Source organism: Panulirus ornatus, chromosome 64 (genome assembly GCF_036320965.1).
Source record: "Panulirus ornatus isolate Po-2019 chromosome 64, ASM3632096v1, whole genome shotgun sequence".
Taxonomy (NCBI): domain Eukaryota; kingdom Metazoa; phylum Arthropoda; class Malacostraca; order Decapoda; family Palinuridae; genus Panulirus; species Panulirus ornatus.
In genome coordinates this window covers 20,812,263-20,837,931 of record NC_092287.1, presented here as the reverse complement: position 1 = coordinate 20,837,931, position 25,669 = coordinate 20,812,263, and the positions used below count along the sequence as shown (strand labels likewise).

The following is a 25,669-nucleotide window of genomic DNA, read 5'->3' as shown; positions in this document are numbered from 1 at the left end:
TCTCTCTCTCTCTCTCTCTCTCTCTCTCTCTCTCTCTCTCTCTCTCTCTCTCTCTCTCTCTCGTTTAATCCACTGCCGAGGCTAATGAGGGGGTGGGGGAGAGACCCGACCCACCTCTTGTTCATGGCACTGAGCGAGCAGCTGGCAGGTCAAAAGGACCCAGCAATACCCGCTCACTTGAGGGAAATGCTGCAAAGAAGAAAGGAAAGATTCCCCCTTAAAAATCCAGCTCCAGTCAGTCGCCAAGGGTCTGGACACACATGAGTATCTGAGACACACACACACACGTTTCCTTTTTCTTGTTTTGTCTTTCGAGTTTCATTCTTTACATTTACAGCATATCATGAGACCCTCACGCTAGCCCGCTGTGGGCCCTCATTTCATCGCCCATTCCAAGTCATTCCACGAGACAAGGAGGAGCTATAGACTAGCCTTCTATATATATATATATATATATATATATATATATATATATATATATATATATATATTTCATCTCGTCGCTCCCTCCTTCCCTCCCTCCCCCCCAAAAAAAAAGTAAACCCCCCAAAGAATAAAAAAAAAAACTCCAAAAAGAATAAATATATAAAAAGCTTTATCGTCAGGAGGAAGATGCTATATATATATATATATATATATATATATATATATATATATATATATATATATATATAATATATATATATATTCTTTCTTTTTCTTTCAAACTATTCGCCATTTCCCGCGTTAGCGAGGTAGCGTTAAGAACAGAGGACTGGGCCTTTGAGGGAATATCCTCACCTGGCCCCCTTCTCTGTTCCTTCTTTTGAAAAATAATAAAAAAAAAAAAAACGAGAGGGGAGGATTTCCAGCCCCCCGCTCCCTTCCCTTTTAGTCGCCTTCTACGACACGCAGGGAATACGTGGGAAGTATTCTTTCTCCCCAATCCCCAGGGTTTATATATATATATATATATATATATATATATATATATATATATATATATATATATATATATATATATATATATATATATATATAAGGTATGCCTTTATAATCGTGATGATCTGCGTATCATACAGTCATTGCTGGGACGAACTGAAGTATTGATTTAACTGGGCAAAAGAGGCGCCAGGCGACCTGCCTGCTGGGGTGGGCGACGGATGACGGATCTCCAGCAAGATCCTTCGCTGGCTGACCACTACCACACCTTCACTCCCACATCTCAGTACCCGGACAGTGTACAGTATTATACTTCGTTAGATTGCTAGTACTGCTAATGATGCTCTAACGAAGACTGGTCTCTTGGTTATAAGGCTTCATAATGCCTCTGAAGGACGAAAAGACTGATGGCTTTTCATAAGACTTCGTGATGCTTCGACGGACGAAAAGGCTGGTGGGTTTTTTTCATAAGACTTTGTGATGCTAAGGAGAACGAAAGACTCATTTCTCATAAGACTTCGTAATGGTACGACAGACGAAAAGGCTAATCATTTTCCATAAGACTTCGTGGTGCTTTATATACAAAAAAAGAATAGAGAGAGAGAGAGAGAGAGAGAGAGAGAGAGAGAGAGAGAGAGAGAGAGAGAGAGAGAGAGAGAGAGAGAGAGAGAGAGAGGAGCAACATCCCCCAGTGGTTAATATTCATAATACGTCATTACATCTACAGACGTAGGACGTTTGTAATTTAGACGAAAGGAATACCTAAACAACCAAATCCATCCGGGACACAAGACACCTAAAAGAACGCCCCTACCCAAAATCTGATGAATATTCAGCGTTCGGGCAACTCGGTTGGAAATCCGTTTTCATTAGTGTCGAGATGCGACGCCTCTGCTGGACAAGAGGCGAGCGAGCCAGCCTGGGTGGACGGACTCCAGGCCTCAGTAAATATGACGACATAAAACACAAGCGAGGCGCTTAAATTCTCTTCCCGCGCCAGTCTGTTGGTCGGGTGCTGGGTTGTCGACCCGCTGGGGCCTTCACACTGGGGAGAAGCCCCACCAAGCACACCCACACACACACACACACACACAGGGAGCCATTACCTCATGCACTGAAGTCTGATTAGAAAAGAATTGATAAACAAATGCGTCATTTCTCAACGTCTCATTAGCACCAACGCCTCCAGACCTAACGACTCATAGAGTATAATATACGGTAATGAAACACCGTACGGTAATTAACTCTAGCCTCAACAGCCACCGATGGCGTTCCCGAACGAGTGAATGACAACGGGTCACACTCGTTAGCGCCATCTAACTACCCTTAAGCCTCGTAGGGTACACTTCAAGATCCGATTCCCCCTCATGTGAAGAGAGTGGGTCGGGTTCTGTGACCCCCCTACCAGACAGACTGACGACAGACAAGGACTTCCAACACGAAGTTATCGCTTCCTGGTGGATGATATTGATACATACATGCTGACGCATCCTGGCTTACATGGAGTTTCGCGTGCCCTTTCTCCCTCAACTCTTCCTTCCCTTCAATTCGTGGTTTTATCACCCGTGCTCTGTCGCTTGTCGCATCAGGGAGGACACAAGGGGTACCAGGTTATGACACTCGTCTTTCTTATTCTCATCTCGCTTTTATTTCCACTTGGAATCATTGCCACTCTCTTGTTCGCAGAGTAACAAAAGCAAACCTTGCATATTCTTAAATACAATATGCCTTAAAGTTATTCTTACGTCAACCATTAGATATTCTTTTTTTTTACGGTTCTTAACCAAATACGTTTCTAACAACTCTCTTCCTCTTTTCTAGACTTGATAATCTAAACTCTCTAAGGTACCTTTCCCTTCTAATAAAGCCATCCTTTTCGGTAACTTTATTTGCTTCTCGCTCTAATTGGGATAATTCCACATCTAATCCTTCCCTTTCCCCCCATCCCTAAATCCTCCTCCTCCTCCCACCTTAAAAACCATCTCTTAAATCTTCCCTCGAGCAAAGTCTTCTTAAGTTCTTTCCCAGCCACATGTGGGCGAGACTTATGGACCGGGTTGACATCTCACTCAACTGGCGTCTTAAAGGAGTGTGCCTCCGGGTCGCTTCGTTACTTGCTCGCCTAAGTCGCCTTAGTCTAAAAGCCCAACACCTTCTTATCGTCTGCAGAAGATGCTGCCTTCGTCCAAACCGTGTCTCAAACACAAAAAAAAATGTAGACTAGTCTAATCTTTCTAGCTATACCGCGTCGCTCTCATTTCTACCACCTCAAATGTTTTCTGGTAATTCTTTTCAGCAGCTTATTCCCTTTCTTTTTTTTTTTTAAACACTTCGAATCTACAGGTTCTTGTTGCGGATTATCAGTAGGCTATTGTAAGGTCTATATATGTGATCAAACCTAAGTGACATACCTCTGTAGATCCTCATTTGTTTGGGATCTTTGTAAAATCATTCCGTCATAACCCTCGACATCTATACAGCTTCCTCCACTCTGTTGTTCTACAGGTAATACTTTGACCACAGCTTTCACGAGCTGTTTGCATACATCCTCGCCTCTATGGCTTGGCAACGCAAGACGCACTTAGCAGCTGCTTCCCATACTTTGTGTGTGGAGACCAGCCACATGAGGATTGACCGTTATGTTGTCTCCTTTTCACAAAACAAAACACGACATTGCAGAACTGTCTTCTTCTTAAAGCCATTCTCATCGTATAGTGTTCTTCAAGATCAAGATTCTATACACTCACAGAGCTTTTCTATCTTTCCGTAGGCTTGTGGGTCTATTCTCTTCCATTGCTTTTCGAGTGACGGGGAGATAGATAGATATAGATAGATAGATGGACAGATAGATAGATAAGTAGATAGATAGATAGATAGAGAGAGAGAGAGAGAGAGAGAGAGAGAGAGAGAGAGAGAGAGAGAGAGAGAGAGAGAGAGAGAGAGAGAGAGAGAGAGACTCCTCACAATGACTTTTTTTTGCAAAAAGTGCGAAAAAGTAAAAAAAAAAAAAAATGCAACCCATGGCCATTAGCGTACGACACTTGATAACGACAGTACGACCCTTACGTTACAACACGTCAATACGACCCTTAACCAGGATAGCCTGAACTTTGACCTGACCTCTGAGGGTCAGGTCCATTAAAAAAAGAAAGAATCGAAGCGTCGTTGTCCAACACGTCTTCATCTTGTCTACGAAGGTAGAAATGAACGATACAATGTGATAAAACATCAATGGAAATGAAATTGAAGGAAAGACAAAAACACAAGCACCCAAAAGTAGTGTTAGCAAGTTGAAGACTGTAATTTCTGAGATGACCAAATTGCGTGTTACCCAGTAATCAACTAGCCACACACACACACACACACACACACACACACACACACACATGACATATACCCCCACTCCGTAACCATCATGATATCACCAACACAAAAAATATGCTAAATAACTACCTTCAAGAACATTGACTGATAAAGATAAGAAATCACACACATCTTCAGTTCATGCTATCTTAACCTGCCTGAGCAGTATCACCCAGCAGTGTTTAGAGGCATCTGGCATTTCTGATACATACTGAAGTTCTGAGGTCATAGAACAATAAAGAGATGGGACATTATCAAACCACCGTCATCAACTCTAATGCTATATAAGGCAGAACAGTGAATCAAATCAGGGCCACCAATAAAGGATTTCTGGTTACTGTTAGCATGTTATGGTCTTACAAGCCTCCTGTATCACATATAGAAGTTGGGGAGATGTGCCTCCACACACGTCTAAGATCTTACCTTCAATTTACGAAGACCTTACGATGGTTTCGGAAGGTCCTTTCCCCCCCAACACCTTTCGCAGCTCGATCTTAAAGCTCACCTTACTTACACCATGGTCTTAAAGCTCACTTTACTTTACGTATACTTTACGATGCCTTTAAGAGAACGTCTCCTACCCCCTAAATAAATCAATTACATCTTTACTCACTAAAGGTATTGCAGAACCTTCACAACAAAACAGATAATGACTGAAAATAAAAATATATATATCAAAGCTTAATCTATCGATCTCACATACAGAGATATAAGGATATACCCAATTATTTCCTAAATACTGAATTGACTTTAAAGGTTTGATCCCCACTTTTCCCAAGGCAACGCCTAGGACCCCAGGCTATAACGTGAACACATTAAACAAGTTTTCGGCAGGCAAACCTAGGGTAAAAAAAAAACCCCGATGATTTCACCAAAAAACTCCCAGCCAGGTGGAGCTGCATAGTTAGACAAACTTAACATTATTAGGAAGTTTAATGGAGGGCAAAACGAGCCATCTCTCTCTCTCTCTCTCTCTCTCTCTCTCTCTCTCTCTCTCTCTCTCTCTCTCTCTCTCTCTCTATTCCTTAATTCCTTATCATTATACAACCCCAGGACCCCTTTTAAGGGGTGCTGCGGCAGCTGCAAGTAAGCACCACCATCAGTAGCAGGGTAAGGATGGACTCTTTGGAGTGAGTAGCTCTTCGTGGATGGTGTACTCCTTTCTGTCCACTGACGAAGGTACAACCTCGCCAGAGATGACTCGTCACTCTTAAAGTCCATTTTACAGGTGGAGTCCATTTGATTAGTGAGCGTGCTGATATGGTTTGGACATATGGAGAGTATGAGTGAGGAGAGGTTGAGAAAGAGGACATATGTATCAGGAGGGGAGGAATCAAGGAAGATTGGTACACTAAACTAGAGATGGAAGGTTGGAGTGAGATATATTTTGAGTGGTCGGGGCCTGATCGTGCAGAAGGGTGAAAGGCGTACATGATAAAGTGCATTGAAACGATGTGGTATATAAGGGGCGACGTGCTGTTAACGGACTGAAGCGGGGCAAGTGAAGCTTCCGAGGGAAACCCTGGAAAGGTGTGTGGGGCCTGGTTGTGGATAGGGAACTGTGGTTTCGGCGCATTACACATGACAACAGAGAAGGGGGCCCAAGTGAGGATATTACCTCTAAGGTTCAGTCGTATATATATATATATATATATATATATATATATATATATATATATATATATATATATATATATATATAGATAGATAGATGGATAGTCCCAGACTAGGACCATGGTAAGATTAAATCGAAAGGATATTTCTTTTTCCTTTTTTTGTGCAGTTAACACCAGCTAAGTATATTCCACTTGAGGGATAATAGAAAAGAAAATATACCATACCCACTTGAGATACAACAGTAAAGAAAATATATCATACCTTGACATACCCTAAACCACCAGACACGCAAAACATACACATTCCCTCACACATACCCAAACATCCACCCGCTTATGCCTAAGTACCCACAAATAACTCCTGTCACACTCATTCACCACACGACCTCCTCCTTACCCACCTCACCCTCTTGCCACAACCCTATATTGTACTCATGACCTACAACACACTCTGAACCCCCAACATACCCTAAGATCCAATGAAACCTCCCCACCATCACATACACTCACCCACTCCTCACCCCAGACGAAGCCATCTATCCCCAAGCCATCTACCCCTAACATACATATCCACTCCACCACAACGCAGACCTTCATCCTCCCTAGCCACACGTCCCCATCCACCATAACCCCGATCTTCATCCTCCCCAGCCACACACCTGTCCACATCCACCACCAACATTTACCCCGTAGGTACGTTTAAGCCTCTAGACTCTTCATACGGAACGCATCCCAATTCACCACACTTCTCACTCACCTGAGACTCAACACATGGTACAGCATTTATAGAGAGCAAGGGTTGGGTGCTAAAACCACCAGTCCCCACCACACACACACACACACACACACACACACACACACACACACACTACAGCAGCTGTGGTAGGGCCAGCCAACCACCAGTCCCCACCACACACACACACACTACAGCAGCTGTGGTAGGGCCAGCCAACCACCAGTCCCCACCACACACACACACACACACACTACAGCAATTGTGGTGGGGCCAACCAACCACCAGCCAACCACCAGACACACGATGCTCCTCACCACACACACACACACACACACTACAGCAGCTGTGGTAGTAGGGCCAACCAACCACCAGCCAACAACCAGACACAGAGCACAGTAGCTGTGGTAGGGCCAGCTAACCACCAGCCAACCACCAGGTCACACCACACACACACACACACACACACACACACACACACACACACACTACAGTAGATGTGGTTGGGCCAGCCAACCACCAGCAGCTGTGGTAGGGCCAACCAATCACCAGCCAACCACCAGACACAGAGCACAGCAAATGTGGATGTATATCAACCAGGCAGGGACCAGCTACTCACCCAGGAGTGTGCTGTTTGTGATGATCTGGAATATCTTGCCCGGGTCCATACTGGTGGTGGGTCTGGAGGTCGATAGATCGATGGGTGGGGGTGGGTCTGTCTGTAGGTCGATAGATCGATGGGTTGGGGTCTGTCTGTAGGTCGATAGATCGATGGGTTGGGGTCTGTCTGGAGGTCGATAGATCGATGGGTTGGGGGGGGTATGGTCTGTAGGTCGATAGATCGATGGGTGGGGGTGGGTCTGTAGGTCGATAGATCGATGGGTTGGGGGGGTGTGGTCTGTAGGTCGATAGATCGACAGATCTCAGGTTCGGAGCACGTCAGTAACCCAGGTGGGTCTCCATCTTCAGTAGGATCGTATACCACAAGGTGGTCACTCAATCCCTCTACTCTTTCAAAACAACAAAGTTCTTTGACAATATCAGTCTACAAGCTTTTCAAAAACGTCCAAAAAAAAAGAAAGAGAAGAAATCTGGCTTATCGTATGTCAGTCAATGGCTGGCGATAATGATTCTGTCTCTGTTTATCAAGCCGGACGTCAATCATGAGGTAATGAATATTCAAATATTCATATTCAAATATTCATCATGTCCATTTACGATCTCGACCCCCCCACAGAAACGACAGAGCCACGATAATACAAGTTTATGAAATCAAAAAAAGATATAAAAAAAATCCCTCATGCTGGTCTCTTAATATTCAAATTTAATATTTTTTCGTAATATTGTAAAAGACATAAAAATAAATTCTGACCCAAAATCTGCGACAATATTAATGAACTGTGTCTCGTCAATTATTCACATACGGTAATCACAGATACGATCTCTAAGAAAATATAATCTCTTTACTGATCAATCCAGATGAATATAATTCTGAGATCCAGTAACGTCTGATTAACGATGGTTTCAAGGGCTGTCTTCTACCCCCTCAGCCCGGGGTCTGTGGTTGATCAAAGGTGGTAATCATTATCGGGAAACATTCGTAATTGAAGTGGCTTCTCCGGTTATTTACATGAGACGCCAAGTTATAGAAAATGGTCCAAATATTCGTTTTCTTTCCTTGTCGTCTGTGTCTGTGTGCGTGTATGTCTGTATTTCATTTTTTGTCTATCTACGGGTGTGTGTATCTACTTACTCTACTTCGTCTGTGTGTGTGTGTGTGTGTGTGTGCGCTATTCCTATACCCTTACACTAACACAACCAACGAAACAAATACGTATGGCCACTGTCACAGACTACGGGTGGCTCCAGACAACAAAATGCTTTTTGAGTCTGTCCTTCACAAGATCCTCCTCACTGATGGCTAAATGTGTTCCCCCCTTGTCCTTCACACACACACACACACACACACCCGTCTATATCTTCTCTCCTGCCTCAGATGACAACCATTTCTATATAAACGCTAACAAAAAAAAAGATATAGCTATAGTTTTATATCTTCCTGTAATTATGTACGAAAAACCTTCGACTTTAACCTAATTTCCTTAAAATATGTAGAGTTTCTAAGTAAGAATTCGCAAATTATACGTTTGTGTCGTGTATTTATCATATACTTTTGTATTGACGTAAGTTACTTATAGTTATCATTATCAAACTATTTATTAATTTATAGTTATAGACGTCGAAATTCTTTTTGTATCAAACTGTTGATTTATCTATAGCTATAGAACCGTTTAACATTTATCTTAATGCTCCGTTTAACATTTATCTTAATGCTCTGTTAAGGACCGTTTAACATTTATCTTAATGCTCTGTTAAGGACCGTTTAACATTTATCTTAATGCTCTGTTAAGGGACGTTTAACATTTATCTTAATGCTCTGTTAAGGGACGTTTAACATTTATCTTAATGCTCTGTTAAGGGACGTTTAACATTTATCTTAATGCTCTGTTAAGGAGCGTTTAAAAAATTCTTGGGGTTGCTGACGAGACCCCGCCTATCCTCTCCAGCCGCGCCCCACGCCTCAGCGAGTGAGGTGGTGCATTTAAGTGATTCAACGCCACTCACAACACAGCGCCGCGCCCGCTGCCACGCCAATAGACACGGAAATACGGAACACGAGCCTTGACGGGGTGAGGCGTTGTGTCCCTAAGACACCAGCCAGCTCGTTGACGCTCGTTGCTGACTCGTGCGCCCGTTTGAAAGGTCGTTGGTGACTATGTACGCCCGTTTGAAAGGTCGTTGGTGACTATGTGCGCCCGTTTGAAAGGTCGTTGGTGACTATGTGCGCCCGTTTGAAAGGTCGTTGGTGACTATGTGCGCCCGTTTGAAAGGGCGTTGGTGACTATGTGCGCCCGTTTGAAAGGTCGTTGGTGACTATGTACGCCCGTTTGAAAGGTCGTTGGTGACTATGTGCGCCCGTTTGAAAGGGCGTTGGTGACTATGTGCGCCCGTTTGAAAGGTCGTTGGTGACTATGTACGCCCGTTTGAAAGGTCGTTGGTGACTATGTGCGCCCGTTTGAAAGGTCGTTGGTGACTATGTGCGCCCGTTTGAAAGGGCGTTGGTGACTATGTACGCCCGTTTGAAAGGTCGTTGGTGACTATGTGCGCCCGTTTGAAAGGTCGTTGGTGACTATGTGCGCCCGTTTGAAAGATGTGTTGTACCCATGACTTCAACCCCAAGTGTTTACCCTCATTTTCAACTCAGCGACCATGAAACGCGTTCTATTCGTTGTAAACTCCGATCAATCGACGTCAAATGAACTCAAATGCGTTCTCTTCGTTGTACACTCCGATCAATCGAGGCCAAATGAGCTTAAATGCGTTCTCTTCGTTGTAAAATCCCGATCAAATGACATCAAATGAACTCAGACGCATTCTCTTCAATGTAAACTCAGATCAAGCGAAGACATATGAATTCAAACGCGTTTTCTTCGTTGTAAACTTCGATCAATTCGACGTCATATGAACTACCAACATTCAAAGAGCTTCCTTCAGTTTTGATCACCTGTTTTTCCCCAACATATTTAAACTCAAATCCCCCCCTTTTTTTTTTTCTTTTTTAAGCAATGACTTTAGGTATCTCAACTTAAAAGCCCCTTTAGCACGAGAGTACGACCACCTCTGACGATGGTACGACCCTTGGGGCACGAAAGTACGACCTAAAAGCACGATGGTGCGAAAGTACGATCTTTCAGCACGACGGTATGACCCTAGAGCACGAAAGTACGACCTGTAACTAAGATGCTACGACACGAGAGTACGACCTTTCAGCATGACGGTGTACGACCCTTAAGCACGACGGTACGACCTTTGAACATAATGGCCCAACCCTTGAGCTCGTACGACCTTTAAGCACGATGGTATACGACCCTTGAGCACGCCAGTACGACCTTGAAGCACGATGGTATACGACCCTTGAGCACGCCAGTACGACCTTTAAGCACGATGGTATACGACACTTGAGCACGCCAGTACGACCTTTAAGCACGATGGTATACGACCCTTGAGCACGCCAGTACGACGTTTAAGCACGACGGTAACGACCCTTCGGCATAGGATGACCTGGCCTTCAATCTCTCATCATACAGGTCGGGTCAAAGGCCAAACTAACACACCAAAATCGCCATTACCGTCGTTCCTAAGGGGTCGTCCCGTCGTGTTCCTAAAGGCTCGTGCCGTCGTGCTCCTAAAAGCTCGTACCGTCGTGCTCCTAAGGTCGTACCGTCGTGTTCCTAGGCTCGTACCGTCGTACTTAAGCGGTCGAAGGAACCTCTAATTACCTTAACCTCGAAGAACAGAGCCACTGACAAACAGGTTGCGAAACACGAGGCAAAAATAATCACAAAATACGACGGTGTAGGAAGGGGCGGTAACTCGTTCCCTCGACGCCAGGAGGAAGGGGCTGGCTGAGGAGCGGAGCGCCACACAGCGTGACCTTCCCGCCCGATGCCGAAGACACTACTGAGCGGCGCGTGACAGAGGGAGGGAGGGAGCGTTGCGGGCGCTCGGTGTGTGTGTGTCAGGGAGAGCGAGCGCCAGCGACGACGACCAACGTGCGGGAAGCTTCGGACTGGCAATGTGGTCGCCTGGCTTCCAGCTCGCCTCGGCTGACGACGGGCCTCTCCCACCGCCGCGCACACGCACACACACACAACACACACACACACACACACACACAGGCACAGATACCTACACACACACACGCACACTCACGCAGACACACATACCCACACACACACTAACATGTACGCTCTCAACACAGTCACCCTAATACATTTATCTACACACACACACACACACACACACACACACACACACACACACACAGATATTCCTCCATGTCGAGGTGTTACCATTCAAACATCTATTTCTTTAAGAAACCCTGCACGACCGCGAGATCATACGACCCCCTTCACTGCTATGCTTACAAATGCCAAAATTACCATAAAACTCTTCGAAACAAATACGTATTACCAGACCAAAACTCCGCCTGCAAAAGTTCCAGACAATTACATTTGAGTAACAAAAAAAAGTACTAAAATACTTTGGAATTCCCTTGAATTAGAAGACTGTAATCCAAAGTTTACGAAAAAAATAAATCAATATTTTATTTAGAATTATATTTGATGGGTTATGACTCTTGCCATTTATTTAATATTTCGCGAGTGTGTACCGAGCAGACTTGATCATTAAGAGACCTCATTAACATGGTTCTAATTACTGTGACCATTATTACGCCATTTAATAAGTCTCTATAATGCTGCCGTGTCTCAAGTCTTGCATAGTGTGATACATCAGGTTTGTATATATAAAAAAAAATTTTAATACCTTATGACGCGTTCTGGCAATGGTAGAGGGATGAAGTAGATCAGCGGCGTTACTCTACTTACAAAGTAGATTACTTCGGGGTTTACTATTACTTAAGGACTGTGAATATTGGCTAAATTGTGATCAATACACTTTTGGATTACTTGAGGGATTTACACTTAAATATTAATCATCCCAACTTCTAAACTGATGAAGTTATTATCAAACATTTGAAACTAGAGTTTAGGTCTATAGAAACTTCAGGTTTAAACGCAAAACATACACGATCCTTAAGTGAAAACTCCTGACACTGAAGTTGGATAGATTAATTCAAATGCTTATGATGGGGAGGAAAAAAAAATAAAAGATCTGTTTAAACACTGGGTTAAAATAACGAGAGGGCTTTTGTAGTGTCTATCTCCTTCGAATGAAACTTTTTCCCCCACCTCACCCGAGACATTTTGATGGCTTATACCTTCAAAGGTTTGCTTGGTGGTAGTCCTAACGCGCTTGGTCAAGTACATCCCCTTCGTCAGTAGCCACAATGACTAACTTCAGCAACCACTACTCTTCCCTATGACCCCAGTGTTTTGGATAAATGGAAATGAATGAGACACAATCAGGAAATACGAACGGAAAAATAAGTAAGTGAATAAGTTAATGTTTTGACGACATGAACCATCATAAAGAATTAGAATACAAATGTTTACAATTTCAATTTTCTTATTTTTTAAATTTCTGTATAAATATCTATTCTATACGCAAAAAAATAAAACGTAATGAAAGCCTCTCCTTTTATAAATAAATTGTTATAAATAAATTATATAAATTTCTGCTTTTAGGGAGACTTAAGGAGACTTTTTTTTATGTCAAAGATAACATTTTGAATATAGCCAGGAACCTTTACATCACTCCGGGCAAGAATCTGATCTTTCGTGGGGGATCTTTCTGCAAAAAATGAAGTCCAGATCTTTCATATAAATGGTCAACACTTCCTTGTGAAGGCAGGGATCTCCCGCCCGTGCACTCATCCTGTGGCGCCTGTAAATCCCACGTGTTTTTCACAGCCAACAACATCCCTCCCTTTTATGGACGAACGCAACGTCGGTTTCAGCCATCGCCCCGACCAGGATAACGCTTCGTTTCAGCCATCGCTCCGACCAGGATAACGCTTCGTTTCAGCCATCGCTCCGACCAGGATAACGCCTCATTTCAGCCATCGCTCCGACCAGGATAACGCTTCGTTTCAGCCATCGCTCCGACCAGGATAACGCCTCGTTTCAGCCATCGCTCCGACCAGGATAACGCTTCGTTTCAGCCATCGCTCCGACAAGGATACACCAAACCAAAATACTAACACTGTGTCAAACCCTCGACATGACACCCTCGACAGCATTATACACGACATACGATGACACCAGGGAAGTACAATGAGGTTCCATAAGAGCCAATGACCACCCACCTCCCTCCTCCAGCCATGGTTTCATTCCATACGTTCCAAAGTTTCAGGTCATCTTACTATGCTCTCATTGGTCGTCTCGTAACTTTAGAGGAACTTTATTTTTTTCCCCCACCTCCTCATCAGGGAGTTGACAGAGGGGGAACTTAAGACTGGCTGTGTTTAACTTCCTCTGCATCTCTCGTGTGTGTTGAGGAAATCTATACTTCCGGGTGAACCATACATGTTTGTTTCGACTTACAGATGGATGCCAAATTGCTTGAGTCGCGTGGCGTTCCACTACAACGTATTTCAAGTAAATCATTTGCAAAATTGAGGAAAGTTAGAGTAAAAAAAAAAGGGGGATTAATTGACTGGTTTAGCACATAGGTACGGATATAGAATATATATATATATATATATATATATATATATATATATATATATATATATATATATATATATATAAGTGCCTCGATGTCGGTGTTGGAAATTCTTAAAAGTGTCATAGTGTTACAGAAACTTCCCCTTTCTCCTGCCTGGTGGTGTGTGAAAGGGAGCGCAAACACTTGTCTTGATCCCATAATAAAAAAAGGGAGACACACTCACAATCCACGGGCACCCGGCGGTACTCAGCGAAAGGGAGAGAGCAAGGGAGATCATACCTGGTCCTAGGGAGATTATCTCTACCGAGGCGATGCATAAGTACTGAAAGCGTCTCATCTCTTAAAGCGAACCAACATCTCATCCAGGCTACAAAAAGCCCCACTATCCAGCAATCTGCTTCAATGGTGTTCATAAAAATATACAATAATGAAGGCAAAAAAATCTTTCAAAATCTGCTTAAAGCAAAATTAGGTTATCGTTCTGATAAGCAGTCCTTGCCAATTATTCACTGGCAAGTTGCAGTACCACTGACATATACAGTAATCTGTAAGTTGTACATAAAGAAATAAATAATGTATATAAAACACCAAAAAGAATGTAAAAAAGTTTGAAAAATAGTATAGTTCATGGAAACAGCAAGTGATCATTCTGAGGAGTGACTTCACTAACAAGCAGTAGTGTCTCTATGGCAGCCAGTCTGACTCAAGTCACAGCGGACATACAAACCACATTCTTATCTTGCATAAACAGTCCAATGCAAACTATGAACAAAAAGTGCCAAACTGTGTTGTTTGCCTCTGAGAAGAGGAAGAGAAAGAGCACCAGATTGGACATATTTCTTAACATTCTCAGATGTTGCCACACTGGTCGACATGGTGATGCTATCAGCAGAGCTCTTGGTTTGCCCATTACATTGGTGAAAATAGTTATGAGTTCACAAGAAAGGTGAGGCAGTATGCCCACATGACACCTTTAAGTGCAAAGGTCATGGAACTGAAGGTGAAGTTAACGAGAACACGCAGTAATTGAAGAGCATGGAAGACGTGGAAGATGTACCCAGAGAGGAAGAGGATCTCATACTAAAGTTTGGTTGTGGAAGGACGTGGACGAGGTGCTGGGTGGAGAGCGCGCTGGAGGACGGGTTCGGCAAATGAGGAAGAAGACCGATTTCGACGATGAAGGCCTGCACTGTGGCTGAGAGATTGACTTGAGGAGGCAGAAGTGATATTGTGACAGTGATTGTGTCAGCGTCGCGTCGCCTCGCCGCAGTGTATCGAGACAGACTTCCCCAGAACTTTTAAAGGGGAAGTAAATGTTTATAGTTGTGTTAATGGAGTGATAGTTTTCATGCATGGTGTTTTTGACAAGAAAATAGTGAAGTTGGAGAAAAATGTAGCTTAGACATTGAAGCTTATTGACACAGTGGTGAAATTGATGAGAACTGCTATTGACGTTTGTGTGAATAAATTGTACATTTCCTTTTCCATAGCCAGAGGTTGAACCATTATGTGACATTCATTCATTTTTTTTTTTTTTCATTCATTTCAAGCTAAAAGTTTGTTTCTAAATTGTTCTTACATTTTTCATATGTATATATATGTATGTGTGTGTGTGTGTGTGTATGTGCATATGTGTGTGTGTGTGTGTGTGTGTATATGTATATATATATGTATATTATCCCTGGGGATAGGGGTGAAAGAATACTTCCCACGTATTCCTCGCGTGTCGTAGAAAGCGACTAGAGGGGACGGGAGCGGGGGGCCGGAAATCCTCCCCTCCTTGTATTAACTTTCTAAAATGGGAAACAGAAGAAGGAGTCACGCGGGGAGTGATCATCCTCCTCGAAGGCTCAGAGTGGGGTGCCTAAATGTGTGTGGATGTAACCAAGATGTGAAAAAAGGAGAGATAGGTAGTATGTTTGAGGAAAGGAACCTGGATGTTTTGGCTCTGAGTGAAACGAAGCTCAAGGGTAAAGGGGAAGAGTGGTTTGGAAATGTCTGGGGAGTGAAGTCAGGGGTTAGTGAGAGGACAAGAGCAAGGGAAGGAGTAGCAATACTCCTGAAACAGGAGTTGTGGGAGTATGTGATAGAATGTAAGAAAGTAAATTCTCGATTAATATGGGTAAAATTGAAAGTTGATGGAGAGAGGTGGGTGATTATTGGTGCATATGCACCTGGGCATGAGAAGAAAGATCATGAGAGGCAAGTGTTTTGGGAGCAGCTAAATGAGTGTGTTAGCGGTTTTGATGCACGAGACCGGGTTATAGTGATGGGTGATTTGAATGCAAAGGTGAGTAATGTGGCAGTTGAGGGAATAATTGGTATGCATGGGGTGTTCAGTGTTGTAAATGGAAATGGTGAAGAGCTTGTAGATTTATGTGCTGAAAAAGGACTGATGATTGGGAATACCTGGTTTAAAAAGCGAGATATACATAAGTATACTTATGTAAGTAGGAGAGATGGCCAGAGAGCGTTATTGGATTACGTGTTAATTGACAGGCGTGCGAAAGAGAGACTTTTGGATGTTAATGTGCTGAGAGGTGCAACTGGAGGGATGTCTGATCATTATCTTGTGGAGGCTAAGGTGAAGATTAGTATGGGTTTTCAGAAAAGAGGAGTGAATGTTGGGGTGAAGAAGGTGGTGAGAGTAAGTGAGCTTGGGAAGGAGACCTGTGTGGGGAAGTACCAGGAGAGACTGTGTACAGAATGGAAAAAGGTGAGAACAATGGAAGTAAGGGGAGTCGGGGAGGAATGGGATGTATTTAGGGAATCAGTGATGGATATATATATATATATATATATATATATATATATATATATATATATATATATATATATATATATATATATATATATATATCACGAAATAGGTTCTTTAATAGACAATGAAAGTGATATATGATAACGGACACATACATATTATACGTTGTCGCTGTCTCCCGCGATAGCGAGGTAGCGCAAGGGTACAGACGAAAGAATGGCCCAACCCATCCTTCATCCATTCTCTTCGAAACCCCGCCACACATGAAAAATTCACCCCTCCCCCCGCGCACGCGCGAGGTTGCGCCAGGAAAAGACATCAAAGGACACATTCGTTCACACTGCCTTTAGCTGTCATGTGTAATGCACCAAAACAACACACACACACACACACACACACACACACATATATATATATATATATATATATATATATATATATATATATATATATATATATATATATATATATTGAGACTATACGAGAACCTAAGGAGGAAGTGTAAATGATCAGATCGTAAACGGATAGACTCAGCGTAGAGAGAGAGAGAGAGAGAGAGAGAGAGAGAGAGAGAGAGAGAGAGAGAGAGAGAGAGAGAGAGAGAGAGAGAGAGAGAGAGAGAGGAGAAAACGTAATAAAGGCCAGGTAAATTCACCCCTGGCTATCATTTACAAATGCTCGAATTTCATTCCATGAATCCTGTCATGAAGAATGATTTACAGTTTACTGGAAAATTTACATCCAGTCACAGCAGGTGAGTGTCAGCCTTCAGTATAGCGCAACAAGAATTCACACGCGTTCCAGGATTATATATATATATATATATATATATATATATATATATATATATATATATATATATATATATATATATATATATATATTTCATGTGTGGCGGGGTGGCGACGTAAATGGATAAAGGCAGAAAGTATGAGAACCTTCGCCCCTCCACCCAGTGACTCACTTCCCCGGGGATAGGGGGAGAAAGAATACTTCCCAGGCATTTCCCGCATGTCGTAGAAGGCGACTAAAGGGGACGGGAGCGGGGGGCTAGAAACCCTCCCCTCCTTATATCTTAATTTTCTAAAAGGGGAAACAGAAGAAGGAGTCACGTGGGGAGTGCTCATCCTCCTCGAAGGCTCAGACTGGGGTGTCTAAATGTGTGTGGATGTAACCAAGATGAGAAAAAAAGGAGAGATAGGTAGTGTGTTTGAGGAAAGCAACCTGGATGTTTTGGCTCTGAGTGAAATGAACCTCAAGGGTAAAGAGGAAGAGTGGTTTGGGAATGTTTTGGGAGTAAAGTCAGAGGTTGGTGAGAAGACAAGAGCAAAGGAAGGAGTAGCACTACTGAAACAGGAGTTCTGAGAGTGTAAGAAAGTAAACTCTAGACTGATATGGGTAAAACTGAAAGTGGATGGAAAGAGATGGGTGATTATTGGGGCCAATGCACCTGGGCATGAGAAGAATGATCATGAGAGGCAAGTAATTTGGGAGTAGCTGAGTTATCATTCTATCTCAGTGATGAGTCGCCAAATCATTAGCTGAGCAGAACCGAACACACTATATACTTCAACACTACTTGGATGGTTCAAACTCCAGGACGTTCTTCTTGAAGCCTTGCAGTCGTCATTTGTTTACCAGAACCAATGTAAAGGACGTCATGATCTGTATTTTTTTTGGAGGGGAGGAAGACGACGAAGCGAGGCCTCATCACACGCATCATCAAACACCCGTGGGCGATCTTCACGAACCAAATACCCATTCGCTAAACCGCAATTCTCGACGTATGATCACCTGATGTCGTGTTTATCATTTTCTTCCTCAAAAAGGGGTGTGATGGTGCAGCAATTCTCGACGTATGATCACCTGATGTCGTGTTTATCATTTTCTTCCTCAAAAAGGGGTGTGATGGTACAGCAATTCTCGACGTATGATCACCTGATGTCGTGTTTATCATTTTCTTCTTCAAAAGGGGGGGTGATGGCAACAGTGTTATCCATCTGGATGTATATGCAGATGTGACGGTAGTGGTGGTGGTGGTGGTGACGTTGCGAATTCCAGTATTCGAGCTGACGTCTGGGGTGACCTGGAATGCCAATGACGCACCACTGGATCAATGGTGTTCCTCTCGAGGCGCCTTCACCAGGGCGTTGGCGTTAATGAGAGCCTGGACGGGCCACTCACGCCCCCCTGACATCCATTGTTGGCGGAAACTGTGCCTCTCAGAGCGCCGTCCACCCTCCTCATGTCCGACACGGGTTTCCACTTAACCCCAGCAGCAGCAACTCCTTCCATCTTATGTAGTCCGACGCTGTGTGTGTGTGTGTGTGTGTGTGTGGGACATCTGCATAAGGTTCCCTCCGTCTCACAGTAGTGAGGGTACTGTGCAGTGGGCTCCAACCACACTGTCGTATGACGCAGATGTAGAGGCCATCTCTTGTGTATGGATCTCGTCATGATTGTCTATCCTTATCATAACCCGTCATGGCTCTTGAGGTCCACAGATGTTCTTAGTTCACCGGCGTATATCAAGAATATGGTGCATGGCAGACGTTTATTTCCGTGTACCATTTCAGTCTACTGGACTTTAGTTACTAAAGGGTAACTCCTAATTGAACAACAGAGCTTTCAAAGCTGTGACACGAAAACCTACAAGCAACGAATGAAGCCTATGAATATATATATATATATATATATATATATATATATATATATATATATATATATATATATATATATATAGACACTGTCTGAATGCGTGAATGAAACGAGACACAAATATTATGGTAATGCTCAAATCAACCCAAGTCATTTACAGCAATATGAACGAGTGAAACTTTGAAGATATTGTTCCATACACCATGTACGCTGCTTTTATCGATTTGGAAAAACGTATGACGTGGAGGTAACCAAAGCTGTATGATAGAAGATGTTATGGATGTACGAGGTTCAGTGAAGTTCCAAAAGGCAGTGGAAAGTGTTTTTAGTGGGAGAAAGTGTGTGTGTGTGTGTGTGTGTGTGTGTGTGTGTGTGTGTGTGTGTGTGTGTGTGTGTGTGTGTGTGTCGGAAGGAAGAGACAAGGCGAGTGGGTCCAGGCGAAGGTGGGTCTGTGTGACCCAAAATGTGATGTCACCATGGCTGTTTAATCTGCTCCTGAATGGGATTGTAAGGAAGGTAAGTGTGAGGGGTCTGGAGAGAGAGAGAGAGAGAGAGAGAGAGAGAGAGAGAGAGAGAGAGAGAGAGAGAGAGAGAGAGAGAGAGAGAGAGAGAGGTGGAAGCAGGCCTGTAGGATGCGTAAGGTGGAGAGGGACGAGACCATACAGTTTAAATGTGTGTTTGAATGGTGGGGACCTGAAGTTCATGGAGTGTTTTAGACGTCGCATGCCATCGTAGGGGTGAAGTCAGCCACAGGCAAGGAGAAGGGGTTAAGGTCATAGGTACATTTGGTGAGTGTATGGCAGGAAAGGTCAATGCTCATAGGGTAAAGGTAGGAAAGTACAACAATATCGACACAGTTCAGTACGAGGAAATGGCTGGTTATGATGGCTATATGCTACAACTCATGTCACCATCTGTTCCATCACTACCTACAACATTTGTCATCACCCACAACCACTCCCATCACCACGCACAACCCATCCTCCATCACCCTCCATCACCACCTACAACCCACCTCCATCACCACCTACAACCCACTCCCATCACCACGCACAACCCACCCTCCATCACCCTCCATTACCACCTACAACCCACCTCTATCACCACCTACAACCCACCCTCCATCACCACCTACAACCCATCTCGATCACTACCTAAAACCCACCTCCATCACCACTTACAACTTTTTCCATCACATAAAACCTACTGACACCACCTTCCACCAATCCCCAACTCCTTCCACCAATTTCCAACAATGAGAAATGGAAATACTATATTCTTTTTGTGAGTCAATTTCACTTGGAGACTCAAGAGATTCATATTCGCTGTCAGGTGTTACCGGACTCCACCTGCTGGAGGTCACACCGCGAGTGAAAATTCACTTTTGGCGAGGTCGTAGCACTGAGAATACAGTCTCGTTCAAGAACTTCTCCTTCTACAGGCGTCTACATTCCCCTGCTACGGGGAGTAGCGCAGCCTTGTGCTGGGGTAACACCAGGCCTCCTTCATGGACACCGATGCACAGATAAATATATAATTAAGTATATTAAGTAATTAAGTATATTAAGTAAATTATTGGTCATGGCTGAAGGGGAAGGCAGCACTTAACTGCAGTTCACGCCACCACGGCTCAGGCATGAAGGGGAAAAATGCGCGTCAGGTTCATTATCTATTTTTTTTCCCCCTGGGGTGTGCGAAAGGGAGACGGTGAGTGTGTGTGTGGGGGAGGGGGAGAGATAGATAGATAAATAGATAGATAAATAGATGGACAGACAGACAGATAGATAAAGAATTGATAGATAGATAGATAGAGAGATAGAGATAGAGATAGATAGATAGATAGATAGATAGAGAGAGAGAGAGAGAGAGAGAGAGAGAGAGAGAGAGAGAGAGAGAGAGAGAGAGAGAGAGAGAGAGAGAGAGAGAGGATGTATGTAAGCGACAGGACAGACACACTTTGCCGTCATGCCAGCGTAATGAGTAGCGACACACCAAGGTCGTGCTGTCTTTTTTTCTCTCTCTTTCTTTCTCTACCGAACCCTTCCCACTCTCCCTCACAGGTCTTAAATTCTGACTAATGGCTCGTATATCCTTTCTTTCCCCCACCACCTTCTCCCTTCCCCACAAAACACTGTCTAAGTGACTTCCAAGTGTGTCTTGCACACACACACACACACACACACTGTGGATGGAGTTATTTATAATATACCCTTCCACAAAATTTTTTTTTCTGGAGCAATTTCTTTATATAAATTTCTCGAGCGTACGATCAATACGTCCCTCTCCATATACATTATGGTGTGAAAAACATTTTTTTCCCTTTTTCTTCTCAGCGTCAGGGGAAAAAAATATGTGGTCTCAGGGTGACTGGACACACACACACACACACACGGGGCGTCAGTAGAATAGTTAAAAAAGAGACAAACTTTACCTCACCTCTGCCTGCCTCCGTGTGTGCGGTGAGTCAGCCAGGCCTGGCCTGGCCTGGGAGGAGGAGAAGGTCGCCTGCCTCCTCAGCACACACACACACACGTCTGTGCCTTGCGAGGGAAGACGTGGCTCCTCTACAACGTGGGAGACATGGTGTGAGTACAGTCCTCCCTCCCTCCCTCCGCTTGGGGAGAGAGAGAGAGAGAGAGAGAGAGAGAGAGAGAGAGAGAGAGAGAGAGAGAGAGAGAGAGAGAGAGATTAAATACAAGATGACCTTCTTTGGGGCTAGCAATAGGAGGCAAGGTAAAAGAAGCCAAAATATCAAGTATTTCCACTTAAGACGTTGTAGAACAGCGAACTGACACTGCCGAGTGTTGTACAGTCTTCCCATTGGAAGAGATACCCAGTGTTGCTCATCAGCACGAACACAGTACTAGAACACAGTGTATATACATATGTATATACACTGTATATACATATGTATGTGTATATACATACACATACACATATATATGTGTATATACATATGTATATACATAAATGCCCACACACGCACATATACATTTCAACGTATACATCCATATACATACACAGACATATACATATATATATACATATGGACATATTCATACTTGCTGCCTTCATCCATTCCCGTCGCCACTCCGCCACACGTGAAATGGCAGCCCCCTACCCTCACGAGTGTTTCCCAGGAAGGTCGACACAGCAGAGCACTACGGCACGGTAATACTAGGGTTAAGAAAACACGGTCATACTGCAGCTAACGTGTAATCGTAACGTGTATATTCCTAGGACGCGTATCTATCTATCTATTATCTATCTCTGCCTGTCTCTTGTTACGACGCGAGTGAAAAGTCACTCTTGGCTTAGCTGTATGATTGTCAGTTGACGAAATAGAGTACATACTCGTCAGAGAACTTCTCACATCAAAAGGGATCCACCCTCTCCCTGCTCCAGAATGTAGCGCATCCTTCGGGCTGCAGAAACCCCTAGGAACGGGTCCTACGCTAATTGTAATCATACAGATAGATAATAGAATTACACACACACACACACACGCACACACACACACACACACACACACACACACACACACATACACACACACGCTACCTATACGATTCTAATCATACTGTCGCCAAGTTAAATACTTATGCAGACCCGAGGGCCGCAGACAAGAACATATCAACTCTTAGTCTCCCTCACCCTTCGTCCCCAGCGAGCTAGACTCTCGCCACGAGCCATCTGTCTCGCCCCGGGACGAGACCGAGGCCCTGGCGAGATCTGGAAATTGGACAACGCTAAGGAGATGTATCCAGCGTTGCCGTTCCTTGTTTACACAGCAGGTGTGTGTGTGTGTGTGTGTGTGTGTGTGTGTGTGTGTGTGTGTGTGTGTGTGTGTGTCGCATTCCTCTGCACGATTCTTCCCCTCAACCAAACTTCTTTGATAAATGACAAACTTTTGGAGGAGGAGGAGGAAGGGAGAAGGGAGAGAGGGGGCGTATCATTGTCTGCTGAAGCCTCGCGGTGTTTCAGGAGGAGAAATACTGCTGCAACGCAGGGGACAAAGATGATAAGCTCAGCTCTGTGTCTTCATTCCGTCGTAAGCTGGTACTAAACAAAAACAACAGGTTACCCGCTACTGACCATCCGATAACTACAGTGAAGATAAGAGTTTAGATATGGCATTGGCAGGTAGTCATTGTCTTCAAGTTGAATGACAGCCTCCATCCCATTACCAGCGCGTGTGTTCCCCCATCCTCAGGACGAAAATGGGAGGGACAATACGAAGCTGCGCTGTGTCGCAAGGCAAATCGTATTCTAACTCCACTGTGTTGTGATGGATTGCATTTAGTTCCGCGTTTACCTGAGGTTGGATCGGATTATTATAGAATTTAGGCTTGTATGAGCCAAGCACTGGAGCTTGTGAGTCTATTCAATGCTCCTCTTTTACCTGGAGTGTAGGACATTAGTGACAGCAGTCATTCGGGGAATAAACAGAGTGTAACACTTTATAAGAAGATAAAACTTTTCTGAAGTCCGCACCAACCAACACTTCTGTTTATCATCAAACTCGTGATCACAACATATTCGGACTTTCTTAGAACCATGTATGTCTTGCAGCACAACCCCTCCTTCATTATTTCAGCTACAGTTGCCTCAACTTCCAGGGAATCAAGAAACACTAGCTACAGTTGCCTCAACTTCCAGTGAATCAAGAAACACTAGCTACAGTTGCCTCAACTTCCAATGAAGTAAGAAACACTAGCTACAGTTGCCTCAACTTCCAGTGAATTAAGAAACACTAGCTACAGTTGCCTCAACTTCCAGTGAATTAAGACACACTAGCTACAATTGCCTCAACTTCCAGTGAAGTAAGAAACACTAGCTACAGTTGCCTCAACTTCCAGTGAATTAAGAAACACTAGCTACAGTTGCCTCAACTTCCAGTGAATTAAGACACACTAGCTACAGTTGCCTTAACTTCCGATGAATTAAGAAACACTAGCTACAGTTGCCTCAACTTCCAGTGAATTAAGACACACTAGCTACAGTTGCCTCAACTTCCAGTGAATTAAAGACACTGACGCTACACATCTGGCCGTGGTTCCAGGAAGGTAAAACACTGACGCTACACATCTGGCCATGGTTCCAGGAAGGTAAGAGACCGACAGCATAAATTCCGTTGGGGCTCCGAGGATAAATGAGGCTCCAGGCAAGACAGTGAAGAACTACGTCCATCAACAAGTTTCACATTGCCCCTGGAATTTCACTGATGACTCGCCCATCAGTGTTGGGTCGACAGCGGCTGATCTGCTCATGGGGTGACACGCGGCACACGCTCATGGAACACTGTGTTGACGATCCATGAGTGTTTATGATACCGTCATGCTGCGTTTTAATCCCGGGAGTGCGTGTTGTGTTGAGAGCGGCAGTGATCTCTGATCCCCGTCAAACGCAGAATTTCGAGTCATGGATTCCAGAATGCTGCTGAGGGCGGCCACAATGACCGGATGAAGTACTAAAGATACTGGGGATTCCAGGCGTCCTTCTTGAGCATTCCAGGTGTTGTGGATCTCCAGTTAATGCCTTGGGATTCCTATGGTAAGAAGATTCCTGGAACATTTCCGTGGATGATTTTAATACTTGAGGATATCGTGTGTTAAAGTCTTTCAGCTCCTAAGCCCCAGTAATTGCCTTGAGTATCTGGATCATTAGAAGAATCGCACTACCATCTTGAGGATTCCAGAGGGTGTCAATCCCTTGTTACCAGCGTATGGATCCCATTGCTTACTGTCTTGGGGAAGAGGGGGTTTCCAGGAGACGAGGATCTTCTAATGTCGTCTTGAGGATCTTATGCACTGAGAATGCTGGATGACCCCACTGAGGTCTCCTGGACTGAGAATGCTGGATGACCCCACTGAGGTCTCCTGGACTGAGAATGCTGGATGACCCCACTGAGGTCCCCTGGACTGAGAATGCTGGATGACCCCACTGAGGTCCCTTGGACTGAGAACGCTGGATGACCCCACTGAGGTCTCCTGGACTGAGAATGCTGGATGACCCCACTGAGGTCTCCTGGACTGAGAACGCTGGATGACCCCACTGAGGTCTCCTGGACTGAGAATGCTGGATGACCCCACTGAGGTCTCCTGGACTGAGAATGCTGGATCACCCACTGAGGTCTCCTGGACTGAGAATGCTGGATCACCCCACTGAGGTCTCCTGGACTGAGAATGCTGGATGACGCCACTGAGGTCTCCTGGACTGAGAATGCTGGATGACCCCACTGAGGTCTCCTGGACTGAGAATGCTGGATGACCCCACTGAAGTCTCTTGGACTGGAATGCTCGTCTTCCAGACCCTTACTTTTACGCCATGAGGATCTCTGATGTCGAAGATTTCGATGACCATCCGGGGAACGCGAAGTGTTTTGGATGTACGGCGTAGCAAAGGAACACATAATACTCCACTGAT

The 25,669-nt window shown here is 44.2% G+C and overlaps 1 protein-coding gene and 1 long non-coding RNA gene across 13 annotated transcripts in view; both read right to left on the bottom strand.

Annotated features, from left to right (window-relative positions):
• Positions 1-25,669, bottom strand: part of LOC139746178 (putative neural-cadherin 2) — a 760,037-nt gene that overhangs the window by 158,525 nt on the left and 575,843 nt on the right. The gene's annotated exons all lie outside the window — the stretch shown is intronic.
• Positions 1-25,669, bottom strand: part of LOC139746183 (uncharacterized) — a 47,219-nt gene that overhangs the window by 7,075 nt on the left and 14,475 nt on the right. The window contains exons 1-2 of one of the 2 annotated variants that reach the window (XR_011712095.1): positions 10,974-11,250; positions 7,253-7,685 (exon numbers count right to left, since the gene is read on the bottom strand). The exons of the other annotated variant lie outside the window; for it this stretch is intronic. This is a non-coding gene — a long non-coding RNA (uncharacterized lncRNA). Of the gene's footprint in view, positions 1-7,252; positions 7,686-10,973; positions 11,251-25,669 lie in introns of those variants that run through there. 2 annotated transcript variants of the gene reach the window in all.